Source organism: Rhinolophus sinicus, linkage group LG13 (genome assembly GCF_036562045.2).
Source record: "Rhinolophus sinicus isolate RSC01 linkage group LG13, ASM3656204v1, whole genome shotgun sequence".
Classification (NCBI taxonomy): domain Eukaryota; kingdom Metazoa; phylum Chordata; class Mammalia; order Chiroptera; family Rhinolophidae; genus Rhinolophus; species Rhinolophus sinicus.
The window spans coordinates 23,117,004-23,140,375 of NC_133762.1; the positions used below are offsets into that span (position 1 = coordinate 23,117,004).

General features: G+C 41.9%; 2 long non-coding RNA genes across 2 annotated transcripts in view; one reads left to right on the plus strand and one right to left on the minus strand.

Annotated features, from left to right (window-relative positions):
• The window catches only part of LOC141568246 (uncharacterized), a 27,211-nt gene continuing 3,839 nt past the window's right edge, over nt 1-23,372 (minus strand). The window contains exons 2-4 of the long non-coding RNA XR_012491331.1: nt 2,633-2,744; nt 1,545-1,713; nt 1-224 (exon numbers count right to left, since the gene is read on the minus strand). This is a non-coding gene — a long non-coding RNA (uncharacterized LOC141568246). The remainder of the gene's footprint in view (nt 225-1,544; nt 1,714-2,632; nt 2,745-23,372) is intronic.
• Nucleotides 15,018-23,372, plus strand: part of LOC141568244 (uncharacterized) — a 13,972-nt gene continuing 5,617 nt past the window's right edge. The window contains exons 1-2 of the long non-coding RNA XR_012491330.1: nt 15,018-15,133; nt 20,540-20,705. This is a non-coding gene — a long non-coding RNA (uncharacterized LOC141568244). The remainder of the gene's footprint in view (nt 15,134-20,539; nt 20,706-23,372) is intronic.

A 23,372-nucleotide genomic window follows, 5' to 3' on the forward strand; every position in this document is an offset into this window, starting at 1 on the left:
ATTAACAGTGATTTTATTTTCTTCTTTTTATTTTTAGATTGTTTTAAATGCCCCCTGCTAATGAATATTCATTTTGGAAATCAATACAGTGAATGAACCCCAGCATTAAATAAGTTGGGGTGAACATCCCAGCTACATCGATTCTTCCGAGTGACTTTGAAGAAGGTATTGAATCTCCTGAAATCTCTGTCTCCTCATCGGTAAAATGGGGGTGACGTCGATGCCTATTTTAAAAAGGTGAGAGTATGAAATGAGATAACACGCATCAAGGGACATACCATTAAGACGAATCAGTCGTATGAGTTCAATAATTCTCATCCTTAATGAGAAAAGGATGATAAAAATGTTTTCTTTTAATTAGCCATATGTTTAAGCAAACATGTCTCAGGCTTCTAAGCGTGCTGATCAGACATTAAGCTTCCACTAGGAAGTTCTGCTAGTAGAGGAGAAAAAGAGAGAGAGAGAGAGAAAGAAATGTCCCCGTGTATTTTTACTGGCCCTGTAATCTCAGGCTCTTTCTCGGAGCTCTGAAAGTCATTGTTAAACCTTTATGAATCACAGACCAGTGGTTCTTTACCAGGGGCGATTCTTTCCCCCAGAAGACATTTGTCAATGTCTAGACATTTTTGGTTGTCACAACAAGGCATCTAGTGGGTAGAGATCATTGATGCTGCCAAACGTCCCCAATGTACAAGGATGTCCCCACCACAGAGAATGACGGGCCTGAAATGTCACTAGTGCTGAAGCTGAGAAACGCTGCGCGTGGTGTTATCATATGCCATCTGACCGCCGAAGGAGCGTGTGACAAAGTGAGCCTGCTGTCTTGCTACTTTTTGACCCACTTTATGTTTGTGTGTGGGACTGAAGTGAAAACATTTTAGAAACACATTCTCAGCCTTCCCCTCACCCCATCCCACAGAGACCGTTATTTTTCCTCCTCGACCCAGTAGATCTCAAGACCTATTGTGCACAAACTCTTAGGCTTGTTATCAAGGTTAAAAGATGAAGCCTGTGTCTATCTTCATCTTTGAAGATAAAGAAAGACAAACTCATAAGCAACTCCTTAAAACCCAGCGTGGTAAGGTGGGAGGCAGAATTTGGGAGTCTAACCAAGCACGAGTTCAAAACTCAGCTTCCTCGCCTATTCCCTAGGTCGTCTTGGATAAGATTTTTTTGCTTCTCCAAAGTTAGTTTCCTTATATGAAAAAAAAAAAAAATGAAACTAATACTACCTAGATTACAGGGTTATAAGAATTTGATATGAAAGATATATAAAGCCCTTAACCCAGGGACAGCTACGTGGTGAGATACGGTGAGCCCGCGGTAAAGGATGGCAATCACTGAAATTGAAATGAAAGTAAGGGAAGGAGAAGCACAGTTGACCATCATTTTATTAAGAGTTGGGGTTTGGGGTATTTACCTCAAAAGGCCTACCAAAGCCTCATACATTTGACCTGTAAGCCTGCAGCTCCCCGATTTCAGAGACAATAGACTCAATCAATCAAATCACAAGGAAGGTTACAAATACAAGTTGCTGGACAAACCTGTTTTGTAGAAAAACAAGTGGTAAGCCGTGATCCTAGGTGCCAAGAAAGGAATTCACAGGGCAGTGATTTGCCAAGAAGTAGTGTATCAGATCAGAAGGAAATGCCACTGGTTCGTCAGCATCAAAGCTCAGCTCCAAAACATCAAGCCAGTAATCATCTTTGCAACCTATAAACAGACACCCATTTCACAGTCTTAATATATAAAGAGAGCTTATAGGTGATTTTTAAAAGGCAACACTCCTAAGAAGAATTGGAAAATGCTGATACAGAAATGCAGTGATAACCAGCTGACGAGGAAGGCTGCTGCATTTATTACACCTCCAGTGGTGGGTGCATACCCTCGTCCATTTGGGCTGCACCCCCAGACTGTGCAGTTTTCAGCCAGCCTGGTCATACTTGGTGCCCCTGCTTATGAAACAACAACAATAATAGTAATTGAAACAACAACAAAAATATCCTAATATTTGGAGGGATTGTTAAAACAGCATTATTGACATGTAATTGATGTACAACAGACACACAATAAACTGTGCATATTTAAGGGGTATCATTTGCTATTTTCTGTCCTATGTATAAACCTATGGAACCATCACCACCAATCACTTTAGGGATCATTTCTTTTTTTTTTTTTTTTTTTTTGTAATTTCTCCCTTCTCCTCCCATCACCAGGGAACCAAGTCTGTTTTTTGTCATTATAGATTGCTGTATAAAATCTGAGTTTTATGTAAATGTAATCGTACAGTATATCCCCTTTCTTGTCTGGCACCGTTCAGCATAATGATTTGGGGATTCATTCATGTATCGCATGTATCAGTAGTTCATTCCTTTTTCTTACCAAGTTGTATGCCCTTCTACGAATGCACCATAATTTATTTATTCATTCATTTATCAATGGACATGTAGGTCTTCAGTTTGGGTCTATTGCAGTTAAAGCCACCGGAAACATTTGCTCACAGCCTTCACATGAACACGTGCAAGGTGTGATCAAAAGATACGGTGAATGTTTAAAAAAAATTTATTATAGTAGAAGACACATTGCCATTTATCCCCCACAAAATACCCCCTCTCACTTCGAATGCACTTACCCCATGGTACATGCCACTTTCTGAAGCAGTTCTGGAAGTCCTCTGTCATTACGGTCTTTACTTCGTCCTCCGTCATCCTCCATGTCACACATCGCTTCTCATACAGCAATTTCTGTCAAATAAAAATATTACGGTGTGTTCTCATCCACCTTATTCACCAGATTTGGCACCATGTGGCTTTTGGCTCTTCCCAAAGTCAAAACAATTCAGGACATCGAGGCAGCCAGGATAGCGCAACTCAAGACACTCACGAAAGTGGACTCCCAGATCTGCTTCAGAAAGTGGCCAGAACCATGGGATAAGTGTGTTTGAAGTGAGGGGGAGTATTTTGAGGGGGATTAATGACAATGTGTCTTTTACTGGAAAAAAATTGTTTTAACAGTCACCATATTGTTTGATCACACCTCTTATTTTCTTTTCTCTTGGATAAATATTAGGTTGGTGCAAAAGTAAATGCGGTTTAAAAGGTTAAAAATAATGGCAAAAACCGCAATTACTTTTGCACTAACCTAATACCTAGGCATGGAATGACTGGATCACAGGTTAGGTATAAGCTTAACATTTTAAGAAGCAGGCAAACTATCTTCCAAAGTGGTCATACCATTTTCACTTTTAACAGTGGTGTGTGAGCATTCCAGTTCTACCTTCCCACCAACCTTTGGTAAGGTCAGTATTTTAATTTTAGCCGGGAACACCATAGGTAATAAAGTAATAGAACAATGAGAATATTTTTAACTGGAAAACTGGCAGAAGAATATTTTCACTGTTAATAACCCGTGTTGGCAAGGCCACGAGAGGAAAGCCCTCCTGTATACTGATGGTAGAAATGTAAATTAGCGGAACTTTCTGGGAGCCAGTTTGGCAATATATATCAAATGCCTTGAAACTTTTATTTTATTTTATTTTATTGAGCAATTCCACTTGTGGGAATTTATCTTTAAAAACTAAGGTTGTGTGCAAATATATATACCACAGCCCTAGGCCCTATGTAGGGAGGTTGTGTATCCATGAGTCTCCTCCAGAAGCAATAAAATCATTGAACATCAGAGGGTGACAGCTGGAAGTCCACAGGCTACATCCACCCTTCAGACCTGATGTCTGTGACACTCAAAATGTTTTCAAATTATTTAAATTCTTTGCCAGTATTTCAAAATAAGGAGCTGTCACATAAAAATCTAATTTCCAGGCATTTCTGGAAAAATTAGAAACATAAGAACAAAAAGCTGGGTGATAGCCTTGCATCCTGGCCTAATTCATGGAATTGATCGCATAGCAGTACAAACTATGTGTTGGCTTGTCTCAGTCTAGTGTTCTGGGAGTGCCATTGAGGTACTCCAAGATCTATTCTTCCCCTTCCCATCCTGCTTCAATGCCAGACACAAAGAATAAATGTTTGGTGAAAAATGAATGGTTGGAAATTACAGTTGGTTTGAAGTGTATAATTATTTCAAGTGAAATCAACTGAAAGATGGAAGGGCCGTATTCCGTTGATAAAGGTGTCAGTGCGATTCAGTCTCTCCATCATCCGTGAGACTGTGAACTGGTCGTCTTCGGAGGACCTTTGGAAACACCCATCAGCATTGGAAAGCCACATTCTCTTTGGCCTGGCTAGGCCGCATAGTGGCAGTCTCAGACAGGTACATTGGCACGTGGGCATTTGTGAATAAGAATAATCATAGCAAAATGGGTTGTAGAAGCTGGAAACAATCTAAGTGTCTCTCAATAGGGGACTGAGTAAATAAATGGCCCATCTATACAGCAGGATAGTCTGTAGCTTGAAAAGACCTATTTGTGCAGATCCAGAACAAGCTCCATAGTGAAGTGAAAAAGACAAGATGAAGTGAAGCATGTGATGTATCTACCGTTTGTGCCTACAAGGGGTGGGGGTAGGGGTGCCCGTGTTTGTGTGTGCTTGCTTATGTTTGCTAACATATGCATACAGCAAGGTTTCTCAACCTCAGCACTATTGACATTTGGGGCCAGGTAATTCTTTGCTCTGGGGATGGAGGGGCTGTCCTGTGCGTTGCAAGATTCCTGGTCTCCACCCATTGGATGCCAGTAATATCCTTCTCTCAGTTGTGACAACCAAAACTGTTTCCAGATATTATCAAATATCCCCTAGGGTCAAAAACCACTCCCAGCTGAGAACCACTGACAAAACATCTCTGAAAGAACATACTAGAAACTTGTAACTGTGGTTTTCTCTGAAGATGGAAATGAAGACACCATGACCAAAAGAAGAAGGGAAACTGTATTTTCACCTCTTTGAACTTTTAACTTTTAAAACATAAATATTATAAAAACAGTTTCATTTACATTTTTTTGTCGGTGTCCAGATGCCTTCAAAAGAGAACCCGCTTAAGAAAATATGAAAAGTTCTAAGATACGTTGGCAAGGAATTCCCTTATCTCTTTTAGCCCATTTTTAAAAGTAACTGGATGGGCCATAGGATATGTGAGCTCATTCAGTTTGCCAAGTGGAAAAACTGATTCAAGAAAAGAAACAAGTCCTAAGGCCATTTGATTAGTGACTAACGTACAACTCACACCTGGATCTCCTGAGACCCAGTCTCAGCTGCCACTTTGGACACGTAGGTCTCCACTGTAGCAAGCAGACCTCTACAATGAATGAGAAACTCCACCCGGTGATGCCCAAGACTTTGAGGCAGAACTAGAGCTGTTCCCAGCAGCAAAGGTCCATCTTTGCTCCAAGACAGTTGAAATTGTGCTATGAGGCCTCCCGTCAGCCCTGAGACCTGACATGTGTCTAATTCCAGCTGAAAACAGCACATCTCATCTCTACCTTTTATCCACAGCAAGGACTATAGCCTCTGGGCGGTTGACCTGCTGATTAAGCTATTTGATGAATTTTCTCTCGGTTATAACTAATATTTATATGGCGCTATGGAAAGTTCTTCCGCCTACAGAAACCCTACCAGAAATCCACAAACAAACTACATACATGAGGAAATATCTTCAGAGAGATGCATTAACTTGCCCACCATCACACAGTTTGTCAAATGGCAGAGCCAGGTTTGGAAACCAAGACCAACTGAACCTTTGCTCTACACTTTCGCTGCGACAGTTGCCTATAGTCAAATGATATTTCCATGCCACTGACTGCAACGTTTGACTTTACCCCACGAGCTCAGTGTTCCAGAAAGGAAGATTAGGAAAGCAGATGTACATTTTTCTATATTTTTGTGTTTTTCAAGAATGAATAGCAATAGCAATTTTTTAGACTTTAAAGTAATTATTTATTTTAATAAAATGTAGCACCTTAACTGTATTAAAACTATAAATACTGCAATTATTTTTTGTGAATTTTTGACACATTTTGAAGAAAAAACTTGAAATCAATTAATGCAGTGAAAGGGTTAAGACCCTTTGTGGGAGCCTTACCCTCGCCAATAAGAATCCTATTAAAAATAAAAATAACTTCCCAACTAAGAAATTAAATTCTTAATTAAGAATACATACCAGGATCAAATATATGGTGATGGAAGGAGAACTGACTCTGGGTGGTGAACACACAATGGGATTTATAGATGATGTAATACAGAATTGTACACCTGAAATCTATGTAATTTTACTCACAATTGTCACCCCAATAAATTTTAAAAAATAAAAAAAAAATTTTTTTAAATAAATAAATAAATAAGAAAAAGAAAAAGAATACATACAGGGCGGCTGGATGGCTCAGCTGGTTAGAGCATGAGCTCTGAACAACAAGGTTGCCGGTTCAATTCCCACATGGGAAGGTGGGCTGCACCCCCTGCAACTAAAGATTGAGAAATGGCGACTGGACTTGGGGCTGCACTGTGCCCTCCACAACTAGATTGAAGGACAATGACTTGGAGCTGATGGGCCCTGGAGACACACACTGTCCCCCAATATTCCCCAATACAATTTTAAAAAAAAATTAAGAACACGTACTAGTGAATGAGATAAGACAGTAAAGCATGTAGCATCATGCCAGGCATATAATGAATGCTAAATATTAGATGTGTGTCAGAGATCATCAAATACAAAAAAAATATATAGTATAGCATTGAAGGTACCATAAGCTGGTACCATAAAGGGGAGACGCACCCCATCAGTCTGTATTGTTTGCCTGCACAGAGTTTTTGAAACATTTGGTTTCTGACATTTCAAAATTGAGGCGTTTCACAGGAATAACCCAGATGTATGGCGTTTGCTGGAAAATTGGCTCCTACGGGGCTGGAGTTACGGAGCCACAGCCCCATAAGGCAGCATGAGTCCTCTCTGGTTCCACACGCCCTTGTCTGATGTAAGACCGTTTCTCACCAGTGGTTAAGACAGAGAGCTCTGGAGTGAAATGATGAGTCTGGGTTCTTGGCATTGCTGCTTCCTCGCTGGGTGGCCTAGGGCAAATCATTTTACCTTTCTGATTCTCCTAGAACGGTGGTGATGCTTAAATAAAATAATCTGCATAAAAGCCTTTCACACAGTGCCTCACGCAGAGGCAGTTTTTGTTTGGTAAAGGGTAGCTCTTTCTGTCCTTCAGTGTGGCAGGCAGAATAACGGCCCCCTAAAAATGTCCACACCCCGATCCCCAGAATCTGTGAATATGGTACCTTACATGGCAAAAGGGACTTGGCAGGTGTGATTAAGGGAAGGATTTTTAAATGGGGACATTATTGTTGATGATCTGAGTGGATCCGCTGTAATCCCAGGGTCCTTGTAAGTGAAAGAGGAAGGCAGGAGGGTCCATGTCAGAGGAGATGTGACAATGGAAGCAGAGGTGGAAGTGATACACGTTGGTGGTGGAGGAAGGGGCCACCAGTCAATGCACGGAGCCTCCAGCAGCTGGAAACGGCAAGGAGGGACAGCCCTGCCAACACCTTGACCTTAGCCCAAGTGAAACCCACTTTGGATTTCTGACCTCCACAACCGTGAGATAATGAACTTGTTGTTCTAAGTCACTACGTTTGTGGCAATTTCTTACAGCAGTAATAGGAAATTAATGCGTGAGATTATTTCATCCTCACGACAGTTACATGAGGTATGCCTCTGTCCCACATTCGACGGAAGACACAGGCTTGGTAAAGCTTGAGAACATCATCCAAGCTCCCACAGCTGGAAAGCCTCAGGGCCCAGAGTCAATGCCAAGTCTTGCTGAAGCCCGAGTCCAAACTCTTGCCTGTGCCTCCCTGTGACATAGGGTCATTCCATTTCTACTTGAATCACCAGAGAGAGAAATATCCTTATTCCTTGAGGCGACTCTTTCAATGGCGGAGCAGGATTTGCCATTACGTCTTCCATATTCTGAACTACTTTCTGCTGCTCTCTGAAATAGTTTAGACGCTCTGAGTTACAAATGAAGAAACCCAGTTGAACTAGCAGAAGTCAAAAGGGGGAATGTATAACAAGAACACAAAGATATCTCATGAAGTCCGCGTCCAGGAAGACAGTCAGGCTTCAGGAAGAACTGAAACCAAAGCATGGGAAGCTGAGAAGAACACACCGAGGCAAGACCCTCTGCCTTCCACCTCTGTTTCTCTACATCCCTACCTCATTCTTTTCTCTCCATAGACTCTCAACTACGCGATTGTCACGCTGGCAAATGACTGCCCATGTGTCCCAAATTTCCACATTACAGATTCAGTCATTTGGACAGGAAGACTGGCAGTCCCCATGGCAAATTCCATATTCCCCAGGGAGAGAGTGTGACTGTTCTGGCTTCCAGCAGGTATCCGTCCCTTTTCTGGTCAGCTATCCACAGGGAGCCACGGTTGTGAAGAACAAATATGGCTTCCAGGGACTTGCCTCCCCTGAGACCTTGGACCCAGGGTGCACGGGAGAGACGTGGAAGAACTGTTGTGAGTACCTTGCGTTTATTTCCCCAAGGTTTGCCCCAAAAGCAACAGAGGTGGTACGGCAGCTTCCTCCACAGGGAAGGACTTCTGGGCTTTGGAAAGCTGTCTCTTCCTTTGTGCTCATCTCTTTTCCCAGGAAACATCCCGAGATTCTCAGTCATTCCTCATTATGACAGTTCCCAGATGACTCATCAACCTGCCTACTCCCCCACATTCCCCTTGGCCTGCATAACTTTGGCAACATCCCCACCCAGATTTGTAATTTTTATCCATAACTAACCTCCCTTCTCCAAATGTGGGCTGTCATAGCTCATTTAAATTGTTTTCTTGATTTACCTTCTTTGGACCCATAAGGCGCATATATACTTGACTCTGCCAATGCAGCCTAAGAGCATTTCCTTGGCAGCTGTGTACATCTGGCCCAAATTGAGCTTGTGGCCAACTAGGAACCCCAGATCTACTTCCCAGGAAGTGCTGTCTGGCCAAGTCTCCTTATTCCCAGACTTAAATAATTTATGCCAGAATCCACATGAATCCCTGGTACATATTTTATTTCTTCCAGTCCTTCATTGGATGCATGGAGACCACTGCGAAACGTGATCCTATCATACCCACTTTACATCTCCTAGAAATTTCATCCGTATACCTTAGTTTTTCAGTTCTGAACCAAAATGATATCCAGAATCGACCAAAAACAGTGCCCCGTGGCACTCCAGTGGGCACTTCCTAAGTTGCCACCGCTCTGTTAATCAACATCGAATATACTGCAAGTATTTTATGATCTCTTATTCCTGGAACAGGAAAGGTGGCTGCCCAAATTCCTCAAATCTTTTTGATGTTTCATTTTTATAAGGACAGAAAAGATCCACTATGATTATAATCTAGAACATCAAGAATATGGGAAAATCATTTAGATGAGTCATAATAACTATCAATGAGTAAGCACATAACAAGGATTATTGGATTTATTTCTCACATCAACCTAGAGATTCATACTCCCACTTCATAACTATGTAACCCAAATGACACAGACGTAAGCAGAGCTGAGATATGAATGCAGACTGTTGATTCATAGCCTAAGTACTTAATCTCAGCACCATGGGTGGGCAAATTTTTTTCTATAAAGGGCCAGACAGTAAATATTTTGGGGACCATACAGTTTCTGCCTTTGGAGAGTAAAAATAACTATAGATAGTACATAAGCAAATGAGTATGCCTATGTTCAAATAAAAGTTTATTTGCAAAGACAATGGGTGTGCCCCTTTTGACCTATGGCTTGTAGTTTGCAAACTACCATCCTCAAATTCTAGAATTCTTGTTCTAGGATGTTCTTCCTTCCAAAGCCACATGGCAAATCCTGCTGATCCTGAGTCCTGCTTATTCTTTCACAAGCATTAAAAAGAAGAGGAAGAAGAAGGAGAAAACAAGAATGGGGGGGGAGAGGAGAAAGAGGAGGAAGATTTTTCTCTCTGATAAGTTCAGGAAAATAATGCACGTTGCGTGTATTCATGTCAGCATTGTTTATAACAGACCAGAAAGAAACAACCCAAATATCCAGCCACAGAGAACTGGTTAAATACATGTGAATGTGATCGTAAATTGGGATATTTTACAGCTGTGAAAAAAAAGAAAAACGTTCTCTTTGCTCTAATGCAGAAATATATCAGGGGACGTTAAGTGAAAAAAAAGCAAGACGCCGAAGAGGAAGTATGAGACGCCAGAGTTCGTCTTGAGGAAGTGAAAGAAAGATTGAACAAGAAAATGTGCTTCACGTACAGAAGAAAACTCTGAAAGGACACCCAAGAAACTAATAAAAGGGACCTATGGAGGAATAATGGGTCAGAGAGAAACAAGAATACATCTTCTCACTACATTCCTTTTTGTATTGTTTTCTTTTCAAGCCACGTGACTGCATGAACTATGCAAAAGCTTGATCTTTTCAAAAAGCTATCCCAGTGTTGAGCACAATAATTATCTCTAAGAAGATGTTGCTACTAGATGTTTAAATAATATTTTTAGTTCTCTGCACTATGGAAAAATTTGGTGAAATAAGCTAAATAATGTGCTTAGAACGGTATCTCCTGCATAGAGTGGAGTGTAAATTGAGGCTATTTGTGGAAGCACATAGAAGTGAGCAACAAGGAAAGGACCCAGACAGCATTGTCATTGTATTATCTGCATATTAGTGTTGCCTAAAGTAATGAGATTGAACTTGGATTTCAGACCAACCTGGGGGGAATCCAGCTCTGACACTTGCTGGCTGTGTCACCCTGAGCAGGTCACATCAACTCCAGAGCCTCAGCAGCTCTGTGTAACGGGGATGAAAACACCTCCCATGCAGGGTTACTCATTCAGTCCTTCAACAAGTAATCAGTTAGCTCCTGATAATGTGCCAGGCACTGTTTTAGGCTGAGACAAGACCTTAAATTATAGACCAGTGTTTTCTTCTCAACAGGAGGCAATTTTGACCTCCAGAAGGCATTTGGTAACATCTGGAGACATTTTTAGCTGTCACGACTCAGGAGGGCAGATGAAGATGCCACAGTCCTCTCATAGGTAGAGAGAGACCCTGCGCTGCACAGGACGGCCCCACAGCAAAATGTTATCCAACCCAAATGTCAGTAGCGCCGAGTCTGAGAGCTTCGATTCTAGAAGGGGAATGAGAACAAAGTTAGAATAAACCAATAAAAGACAATTCAAAGTGTTGCTCAGTGTTCTGAAGCCAGAACAGCAGAGACTGGGACAGAATGGCCCAGCGCTTTTAGCTGGGGCAGAGGGGCGGGGTGTTAGGGGAGGCTCTCTTAAAAAGTCATTTTGGCTGCTCTGCGAACAACAACGGATGTGAAGGAGGGCAAGAAGGAAACAGGAGGGCAGTTAGGTGTGCCATAAAGATGAGAGAGGATAGGTGGGAGAGGGGAAGGGGTGACACTAGTGAAATGAGCTGAGATATATTTTGGGAGGCAGAACCTTCTAGGACTCTGTTGAGAAGAAAATTAATTGGAAAGCACCGGTCAAGTGAGCGGCATACAGGAGCGACCCATAAAACAGGATCACCAATAAGCAACAGGAGTTTTAATCCTTCCATTTGAAGATTAAAATTTAGTTAAAACCAAATTTACAAGGGCAGTTTAAAATATCCAGTTCTCCCCAATTGCCCAGGGTGGTGACGGATCAGCGTGAGCTGGCAATTTTGACTTCAAAAGTTCTGGGTGAAGAAAACCGAAAATGAACACCAGGGAAAAATAAGAAATTTTAAAATGCAATGATAATTCCAATCCGGGGAAGGTTGCCAGGGACCGTCAATGTACTGAAATTCTTCTATAGGAGGATATCGGAAAACTCGAGAACTGTTTCAAATAAGGAAAGAATGTTCTGAAAAACACGGGTCTCTACTTAGGAGTCTGATGCTGGTGTAAACAGCTGATCTCGTGCCACAGACAGTGGAAGATCCAAGTCAAACGAGGCATTAGCTGGAGTCCATGTCAGGCCACTTACAAGTGGCTGTTTAAAGATTTTTAAACATAGGGGATATTGTTTATGAAATGGAATCTGATCGCCCAAGCAAAAATGACACAAATTCTATGGCAACTGTGGAGATTAAAGAAGTGTTTTAAGGACAAAATCCCTTATCTACCACCCCTCTTGTAAATTTACTCAGCAAATAAGAGCTTTCAGAAGAAACATTAGGGGATAAAGACAAGGCACTTTCTGGAGAAAGACTTTCAAAATCCCACTTAGAAACTGATGCGTCAACACCACTAACACTATGGTATTAAAAGGCATAGTTGGGCATTATTATGTATTGTATAGAGTCTAAAAATAATAATAAGGTAATAATAAGAGCAGCTGCCCTTTACTGAGCTAAGTGTTTTATGTGCGTTAACTCTAATTCTCGAGTGGATTTGTCATCTTCCCTTTGTAGATGAAGGAAACGGAGTCCGGAGAGGTCGCCTGGACACACAGCTACTGAGTGGCTTCCAGGCTTCTGACCCTGGTAGGTCACTCTCCAAATCATGCTCATTGTCACATCGTGAGCAAAGAATCCAGTACCTCTTGGCATGCGGGGGAGAAAATACGTAGGTATCACTTTCAGAGACTAGTAACAACCAGGCTTAATTGAGCACCTGCTGTGTACCCACCTCCAAGGCTAAGTGGTTCACTTAGATCATCTCACTTGATGCTAATGATGACTCCCTGAGTCGATACTTCTATTATTTTCACTCTACAGCTAAGGGACGTAAGGCTCAGATAAGCTCAGTAACTTTTCCAAGGTCACACAGCCTAAGTAATAACACAGGACTTGACACTCCATGGTTGGCCGGTCAGACTGCAGAGCCTACAGGCTCAACCAATCCCCTGCAGTGAAGCCAATGGAAAAGGAACCACAGGCAGACAGGAAGTATGTTAGAAGGTTAGATGCAGTTCAAATATAGTCTCTTTGTATCCTGTGTTTGTTTCTTTCCACAGCAAGCATCAAAATGGTAGTTAAACTATTGCTCGTGGAATTATTTGCTCAGTGTATGTCTCCATTTAATTATTCGTTCAACCTTTGTCTGTCTGGCTTATTGTCTTGGGCCTGATACCTGTAACCGAGTCTGCATGTGCTCCATCTAGACCTTTTGTTTTGCTTTTTGCTTTTTTTCATTTGAGTCAGTGAAACAATCATTGGAACGGAGAATGGGAAGAGTGGAGAGTCAGAAAATTAGGGAACGAACACTCATTATCCCAAGCTAGACAGCCGGCACATTCATTTCTTTACCTTCCGAAATCTGATTTCATTCTTTCTACCAAAACTTTAATTCTAGCTCAACTGTGATCACTAGATCAAAAATCATTCTTTATGTCCCCCACCTCAGAGGGACACTAGAAAACCTCCATGCGACCACCACTCACACATGCAGCTCCAGCCTTGGCCATCGTTAGGATATTTAGGAAAAGCGCAAAATTGCGAACTTCCCCGTAAGTGACATGTGGGGAATGTCATTCCCTTTTTCAGTCCTTGGGATATAATTCTTGTTGGCTGGGGTGAGAGGGCGCTCTGTCACGGTCGCTGTCATGTTCTGATTCTTACTAACCCAGCTTGCCTCTCTGCTCCTTTCATTTCTGCAGCATCGCAAGTCACTTACCCTGAGAGTGACCATGTAGAGTGAACAAAGTCAACACATTGGAAGAAAGCTCCAGGAAGCCTACCTGGTCATGGGAGATGATACTGCCTAGTGGTCAAGTCTAGTTAGTAGGAAACAGACCTAGGATTTCATTCCTAACTGGCTGCCTAACTGGAAAGCTCATACTTCCTGCATCCGCCATGTTGAAATAACACATGGAGATGGAGTACATTCAAACCCAAACGAATGTACTTCTTGTGGTGGGGTGGCATTCTTGGATTTTCTAATCAAATACTTCAAAAATCTGGCTCTTCCACTTTAAAGACTTAGACAGCTTCCTGCATTTCTCCAAGCCTTGTCTGTATGGGAATATTAATAGGACCTCCTTAGCATGCTGGAGCCAAGATTAAATGAGATAAAGAGTAGAAAGCCTTCAGTACAATGGTTTAAAAAAAAGTGCTTGATAAATGATTGTTATTATCAATGTATTATTATTAACAACCATTCATTTATAGATAGAGGTTTCCAAACTTTACACAAAACAGAAATCTTCATTTTCCTCTCATGTTTTTTTCTTCCCCAAAAGGAAACAGAAATTTGCAGCCAAGACAAAAAAGATAGAGCTGCTCCAAGCTGGTACAATAGTTTACTTTTCAGGTCACCATGTTTATACTGGGGCCATACTGGTGTATCTGTTCATGCAGAAAGCAAAGAGAGTGCAGCACGGACATTCTAAACGGCTCACTGCATTTTCATTTTTTAAAGTGCATTTTATATCTCTTTCGTCAGCCCACTCTCCTCAGTGATCGTCTGTATTTTTCAGGTCCGTATTTTTCTGTATAAGTCCCACCCACCCCACTTTTTGTAAGCACGATGATTAAGTGGACAAAGACAAATTCAATTAAGCTGCAAGCTTTGGTGATCAGCAGCAATTTTTCTTGAGGAACTGAATTCAAACATCTCAGGGGTGGGGACGTGTGTGCAGCGCGCTTCTGAATGGAAAGGAGGGAGAACTCGGGTATAAATCACCCGACAAACTGAGCCCGCCTCTATTAATCTTTTATTCAGAAACAGACACTGTTTTAAGGGGAAATTAAAGGCAATCAATAACAGGCTTGCCTAGGCAGCTTCTGAGCTTGAGATGCAAATATTATTCCAAATTCTGGATTCCTAGGCGATCCCTCCATTGATATGTTAATAGCCTCCTCGTGTTTCTCTGACCCCAAATCCTGGCAGGGCAAGAAGCTATACTTACAGGAAACAAAAGGAAAGCACGTCGTAGGATAAACATTTGCTAAATGGACTTTGACTGTAAACCCCAACATATGATGTGTTAAGGGTGGAATTCTCTATGAGCCGGGTACTAGTGTGTTGCATGTTTAATATGTTTATATGTTTAAAGAGCTGCCATGACTGATTTTTTTTCTTATGTCACCTGACATTTCAGTTTCACACTCAGGGTGCACAAGAGAGCAAATATTTTGGTATTGTCATCCCAAAGAAAGGCAACCCTTGGCCACCGGAAATAAGCAAAACTCAGTTGCCTCCATATCAAAGGTGAGTGCAACCAAATGTGAGTCACCTGTTTATAAATTCAGAGTCAAAACCAAATTCAGAGAATATTTAGTTAGCACCTATTGTGTGTGAGAGATAGTGTGCTAGTTAACTGGTGATAGACAATTGAACATGTTTGACAAGGAGCTTACACTTTTAGGGGCAGATGGGAAATAAACAATTTTAAAAATAAAGATAAATCAGGGTGCAGTGAGCGCTATGAAAAACAAAACCAGATGATGAAAATGAGAATCACGAAGGGGGTTAGAAAAAGGCCTTGCTGAAGAAATCACTTATGTACAGAAATTCAAGGAAGCAGGGCCAGGGATGGGTAGTCTGCAGGACTGACATTCCAGGCAGAAGGACAGGAAGTGCAAAGGTCCTGAGGTAGGAAGGGGCTTGTGTTTGAGAATCAGAAAGTTGCCCAGTGTAGCTAGACTGTGGTGGATGAGATGATGTTTTCCCACCAAGCAGGAGCCAGATCACACAGGGCCTTGTAGTTATTAATGATTGGTGAAAAATTAAGTGTAATATTTTTTAAATTATATGTTCCTATCAGGAGCAGTATATATCTAATCTCTACTCCTGGATATATGAAAAGAATCTCAAAGATTGACCAAATAGACATATTTAAAGGATATGGGTATACTAATACTTATTAATTTACTACATTCTTAATATATATTAAATTCTAGAACCACATACATTAGCCTAGATATCTGTTCATCAAAGTTGATGTTTCTAGTTAATTTGTTTTTCAAGATCTAAATTCCAATAGCAGATGACCTAATGTATCATGTTTCTTATCTTTTCCATGAAAGGCGTTTGCAATATTTCCCAGGAGCATCTTTCCAAGCGAATTAATCATCTACAATGTGAGGCTAAATCTTTTATAAAACTGACTTTCCGGTCAAAGTATATCTTTTTTTTAAAGTTTCCTACAACATACAATTGGTGCAATAGCTAGCGTCTGAGATGAACCCCGACCGTCTGGATGGCATTCCCATCCTTGAGTAATCCCCTCCCCATCATATCAGGATTGGTCTGTGTGACCAATAGAACACACCGGAAGTGATAGGATGTCACTTCCGAGATTAGGTTTTCAAGGGGATGGCAGCAAACCACAGGCATCACCAAAGTTTCTGCCACCTTTTTGAACTGAAGGTATTTCCTCAGATTTCCTGAGTGGCCTGTCTGTAGCAGGTGACAATAGAAAATAAGGACCCTATCAATAGAGAAAGTGCCCTAAAATTCCTGGATTATTCGAAGGCAAGAGGATCCTGGAGATGGAGATGGACTTACCTTTCTTCTGCTCTGGTTATGGATGGTTTTATAATTCTAAATAATGTCAGTGTCAAAGAAGCAGGATAGCAGAATAAGTAAGCAAGTTAACTGCTGTACTCTATTCCCTAGCTCTGTGACTGTGGCGAGTTACTCTGGAAGCGTCAGTTTCCTTACCTATAAAACGGGAACAAAATAACACCTATTTCATGTGGTTATTTTATCATTACATGCATTGTTTTTTGGAAAGCACGTAGCACTGTGTTTGGCACGTGGTTTGTGCTATACATGTTTTTGCAAATGTTAAGAGCCCATGATAAGGGAATGCTTCTGGCACTGTGCTGAATTAGGTACTAGGACAATTCCCATTTACAGATGAAGAAACTGAGGCCTGAGGATGTGAAACAGCTTAGCCACTTACGTGGCTCGTGGGGGGTGGAGCTGAGAGTCAAGGCCATCGTTTCTCATCTAGGAAACTTTGTTAGTTGTGATTATATTATATGTATTATAGTTGGGTCCAAAGATATTTTGATCTATACATTCACTCATAGAAAAACTAGTTTTCCAGGATATTTTATAAAAACTTTTGTAGTAATAGATAAGAGTGTTCTGTTCATCTGGATACAAGTCTTTCTTTCCTCTCCTTCCTTCCTTCCTTCCTTCCTTCCTTCCTTCCTTCCTTCCTTCCTTCCTTCTCCTCTCTCTCTTTTTCTCTCTCTTTCCCCAGCAATAAAGGTGTATACTTTAATTAATAACTTTTTTAAACAATACATTTTCAATGTACCACCATGTGTTTTGTCACCAAGGGACAGTTAACAATGTCTGGAGACTTTTTGGTTATCACAACTTTTTCTGTGTGTGTGTGTGTGTGTGTGTGTGTGTGTGTGTGTGTGTGTGTCTGGCATCTAATATGTGGGGGCCAGAGACGCTGCTAAGTATCCTATAGTGCATAGGACAGTCCCCACCACAAAGGATTATCTGTCCCAGAATGTCAGTAGAAACCCTGCCATAGCTCAAAGCCTCCTTTGTAAGGGGCAGGTTCTCTGCAAGGCATCCTGCGATGGCTTCTCCCATTGTGGAACTGTGGACCTTGATCTGTCCTCTCTAATCCCTCCTGAGGTCCTGCAGAGATGTGCTATGGGACAGCAGCACTGGGACCACAGACTAAAGACTGGAAAGAGTGTGATGGGAAAAGAAACAAATAATGTATGTTTATTGAAGCCTCATTCACACCAGGCTCTGAGCTAACTTCTTTACATCAATTTAATCAATTATTAATCGATTTATCAATTACTTTCATGACAATCCTATGAAGTAGGTACTATGTTATGCCCATTTTACAGATGAGGAAATTGAGACTCAGGAAGGTTAAGTAACTCTCCCAAAGTCACACAGCAAGGAATTGGGAGTTTGGGAATTCTAACTCAGGCTGCCTGAACTCTTAATTTTCTCTTGATGAATGTTCTGTGAAAATCCCCACATATCGCTCCCTGAAGAGCAATTAAAATGGGCTTCTCTTTGCCCCTCATAGTGATCAATTTGGGTCCAATGTGCTTTAACTATCAGGACTGCCAATGTGTTCTGATTATTCTATTCATATTATTAACCAATTGCATTAATTCCAGGAAGTGCCTGTGCATAAATTTTGTTACAAAATATTGAATCATTGGCCAGGCTGTTTATTTCCCCTTACACCAAGTTTTTTGTTGATGGGCCAAAGCCATTAGTCCATGAAGAATCCCCACTGTGGAGGCACGACAGTAAAATCTTGATTCACTGGAAACCGATTGCATAAAGCCCACCTTCTTTTTTTTCTTCTATTTTTGACCCCTGAGCCCCATTTTTAGAAATCATGTAAATCATAGGAAAATAATCTAATATTCAGAATTTATTTTTAATCCACTACCAAGGAAGCACCGCTTCGGGGAAGTCTAGAGGTTAGTGTAAGTTCCGCTCAAATTGTTGCAAGTTTGCAAGTTCACTGGAATACCACATGGGTCAGTGGGTCCAGAGTTGCCACCCAGATCAGACCACTAGTTATTCTGAAGGGAGTCAATTATATTCAGATACTTACTAAGAAAGGAAAGATTCGAAAATACTTAAAGGTTTTCAGCCACAAAAGAGGATGGGAAGTAGGTTTTCTGCATCTCCTTGAGCTCTGTAACAAACGCCAGCCACCACAAGTCCCCACAAAACCCTGAGCGAGATGATTAACTGAGCAATTTTCTTTTTTGGAATGGTATTTAAATTAAAACCCACCAGGATCTGCCCCCTCCCTACCTCTTCACCCTCTGTGCCCCCCTGGCATAGCTTGACCTGGTCACAGCCGTGGTCACATGGCATTTTTCTCTGTCCCTGAAATATGCCACACTCCTTCCTGCTTCAGGCTTTTTGCACTTTCTCTTCTCTCAACCTACAGGGTTTTTTCCAAGGTTGCTGACCCTTTCTCATCCCTGAGATCTCTGCCTGGCCTACCTGCCATGAGAGGGGCCACCTACCCATCCACCTGTCACACTTGCCATCATCATCCAGCTAACCTTCCTTCATGGCATTTGTCAGTTCCATACCTCATCCACACGTCCACGGGATGTCTTCAAGATCATACAGAGTACTGTCATGTGGTTAGAAGATGAACTTGAAAATCCTATGGCTGACCTGCAAATCCTACTGGCCACTTAATTGCTGTGGGAACTTTTAAAAGATACTTAATCTTTTGGGTTCTAGGAAGCATTAAATGAGTTAATATGTAAAGAGCTTAGGACACCACCCAGTATATAATAAGTACTATATCAAGGTTGTCATGTATGGATAAATGCACTTATTTTATTAATTGTAATTATAATTCATATAACATTTTATTCAATTCTGTGTTGATTTATAAATTGATGAAATTTTACTTATTAGTGCTTTATTAGCTGCTTTACTAGAAAAGAAGTGCCCTGAGAACACAGCACCTGGCATGCAGTAGGTACCCGTTAATTATTTGTTGAATGAATGAATGATTCAATGAATGAATGAATGAATGAATGATTGAATGAAATGTCGTGCTTCTTTTTATTAAGTGTGTTAATAATAAGCCCAACAGGGGATAAGAGAATCCAAACAGAGAGGTTTTACAGAATCTGAATGGAAAATCCTGAAGGATGATATTTTAGTGGGCTAGCTGGAAAGGTCAGAAAGTCGGGTGCCTCTGTCAGGTGACGCTCGCAGTCCCAGGGAGCTCACCATGATGGACGCACAGAAGCTTGCACTGCTTGTGCGGCCGGCAGGCTGCTCTTGGAGGCAGACCCACTCGCCGAATGACCCAGCATCCCACGGAAGCTGGCCTCGTTGCCTACTCCCTGGAGAATCAGCAAGTCATAACCTACGTCCTTTCATTTCCGAGCCTGCATTTATTTGGGTTGGAAGAGAACTTTGCAAACAAACTTAAAATGTGAAACATAAGACTTCAAGGGGAAGCTAAAAATAGCTAACTGGGATTATTCTTCCACTCTATGGCTATTAGCAGTATTTATACTGGTCAACCTTCGGAGGGAAGGAGGACGAAATCATGCTCTTTCTCAAAGGAACGCAGGAGGGCTTGCGGTGGCAGATGGCTCGTGAGCCCACGCTCTGGCACACATCATATTTAATAACCTCTGTTTATCCAGAACATTCCCGTTTTCTTACCACTGACCTGGGCAGACAGCCGTTTTGAGACATTTGTTTAGTTTTACCTTTTTACAATTTTCCCACATTTTGCCTGATGAAACATTTCAAGTCTCAATGCAAAGCACTCACCTGGGTGGAGTGAAGACCCTGGTTCCTGGGTCCAGCATAACTGTCTCTTCCTGTTGCACAATAATATTCACCATTTACGTGCTTCCCGGGCGTGACAGCCTCAGTGCTGCCATTCATTCTCATTTTTCTCTAACAACAAGTGGACGGCCTACGCTTTTACAAACTACGTTATCGGTAGAGAAATGAGGCTCAGTGCCTTGATCGGGTCCACAAAGCTAGCGAGTGGGAGAGCCAGAGTTCAATGTCGGGTGTGCTTGACTCCAAATCCTGCACTCTTAAATCACTGCACGATGGAAGTTCTAGAAGTGAAGCTTTGGGCTAACTTTTCTGTTTATTCCTCAAATATAGACTGAGCAACCACTCTGCACCAGGAGCTGGATCTAGCAGTTAACAGAAAAGCCCCTGCTGTCATGAACCTTACACGCCAGAGAAGGACACAGGCAGGAAGCGAAAATACATGGCGGTGTGTGTTCTTTCCATTGGTCGAAAGTGCTATGAAGAAGAGTAAAGCAGGGTAAGGAGATGGTGGGGCAGGGAGGGGAGAGTCACTTACACTCTAGAGAGGCCAGCCCGGGAAGCCTTTCTGATAAGGAAACAAAATAAAGGGTGGAAGAAGGTAAACGTCTGTCTGGGAGAAAGCATTGCAGGCAGAGGGAGCAGCACTCGTAGGACGACCTCTGGCCTGGTAAAACAGCCGCAAAGTAGGGGGAAGGGGGAGGAGATGAACTTAGAGAGGTAGTTCTATTATGTAAAGGTATATTTATTTTTAAAAGGGACCCATTCTCCTGAGCGCATCCTACAAAAGCATCAGTTAGAATCCCTTAGGGTGTAAGTAGCAGAAAATTTCAACTCAAAATAGCCAAACAACAAAAAATGTTATCATCTCACATTAAAAAAAAAATCTGGAAGGAAAGTAACTCCAACCAATTGAGCAGCTCAGTGGCCTCTTGAACAACATGGGTTTGTTTCCATCTTTCCATTAGGCCAAACCCAGCCTATTAGCTTTGTCCTACGAGGCTCGCTCCCCTCATGTTTGCAGCATCACTGCATAGCTCCAGCCAACACATCGTCACATAACAATATCCAGAGGCAGAAAAATAACTCTTCAGTTCCTGGAAAGAACCTTTTCCTTAAGACCCTTGGGTACCGCTTCCCTCAAATCTCCTTGCCCAAAATGATGTCATGTATCAACACATAAATTAATCATTGGGAAGAGGAAATCGGTCACCCTGAAAAGCTCAAACTCATCACACACAGCCCACCTCCTGGAGCTGATACACATATTCTCTGAAGCATGTGCCACTCTGAGGAAGACAGACACATGTTAGGGAGAAGGGAATTGCCATATGATAGTTGGTAGACACTGCTAGCTGCTCATCAAATATCCTTTCTTATTCACAGGACCCTAGAATTAATTAGGGAGCCATTAAGCCCAACTCCAAAAAACGTTTGATTTCCCCAGCTCCCTTGCAGAATTTTTTTTCTTGATAAAAAAGCAAATATTCTGCCAGCATGCATATCTGTTACCACCTTCTCCTCTTCTTCCCATATGGACATGTCCCCATTCTTGCAATGGAGCAGCCATGATGGAATCATGAAGCTGAGACCCATATGTGAAGGGTGGCGGAGCAGAAAGGCAAAAGGAGTTTGGGTCCTTGATGATTTTCTTGGACTACTCCAGCAGCCCTGGAATCTAAGACTTCTGATTTCCATGTGATGGAAAAAAGTTTCAAAATCTTACTAGTTAACCCATCATTTAATAGTCCTTGCTACTTGTTGTTAGGCAACCAGTAGTATCTGTTACATCGAGGAGCCTGGATGTTTCATATGAGGAAAGCTTGAAGTGGCCTTTTCTAATGCAGCGAGCTCAGCAGAGCTCGGGGAAATCTCCTTCTCGCTGCACAAAAGTATATAGTGCAATTGCATCATTCATGCCTTTGACTTACCAAATAAGCAGAGGGAGAGAGAAATCCCTTTACCGGCTTTCATAAACCTTCCAAGTCCAAACTAGACCTTGGCCTTTGGTGCATCTGGAGAAAAGGAAGCCAAAGCCAAAATGCTATGAGAAACAAGAAACGTTCATGCTTGACTTTTGAGCTTCCAAGAATCCTACTCCTGGCAATTAAGCAGTTAACGATGCCACGTGATCCTCTGTCCTTGAGCTTCTTCCTAGCGACAGAAACTTAAGTGCACATCTGAAACTAAACTTTATACTCATCTAGTGGTTGAGGAAAAAAGATTGCATCCTCTAAGAAGGCAGAACAGACAACACAGCTCAACCATTGAACATGGACTTACTGAGTGTGGTTTCTTGGGAGGTTAACCTTAGAGAATTTACGAGATTCTGAAAATGCTAATGCTCCCCAAGTCTACATTCTATTGAATCATCATCAATTAACTAGGCCAGTGACCATCTTTTTGAGCACTTACTGTTTGCCACGGATGGTGTAACACATTTGATGTGCATTTTTCTCATTTACGCCTCACAAGTCTATGAGAGAGGAGCTGTTAGTATCCCCAGCTTACAGATGAGAAAACTAATGCAGAGAATGGCTAAGAAATGTTGCCACGGTCACACAGCTTTTAAGTAGCAACTCTAGGAGGCACATGCAGGCCATCTGATCCCCACACTAACAGGTGTAACCTCACGCATATCCGTGGGCCCATTCACACTCAGCGAAAGGCAGTCTGAAGGCACTTCCCCAATTTAGTGGTATTGACTCTGTGTTTTTCAATATGGCGCTCTCAAGACAGCAGTCCAAGGAAATGAGTTCGTTGAGAACATAGCTTAATTGTACAAGTTATTCAAGCACCAACCTCGTCGATGATTAGAATTGGTGACATTGCTTATAAAACACCAATGCCTCTTCTGTGATAGACAGTGCATAGCATTTCAAAATGAGTTTCTAAATCGTCCCTCGCGGTCTCCAAGGGAGTTCATGATCCAACGAGGGGCGCAATCTGTCTCCTGTTTGATTTTGCCTCCTTAGTGCTTCCCATGTGGCAAGTAAATTCAGTGTTTAAGCCTCACTACAAGCCCCTGAGGTCAGCAGCAGCACTTTTCAATGGAGACAGAGAGACTCAAAGTCATGAAGGAGGCAGCCGAAAGTCCCAAAACTAACGTGTGTGGGAGCCATGGCTCCACCACAAACACCAAGATTGGCTTTACATGACGCACCTA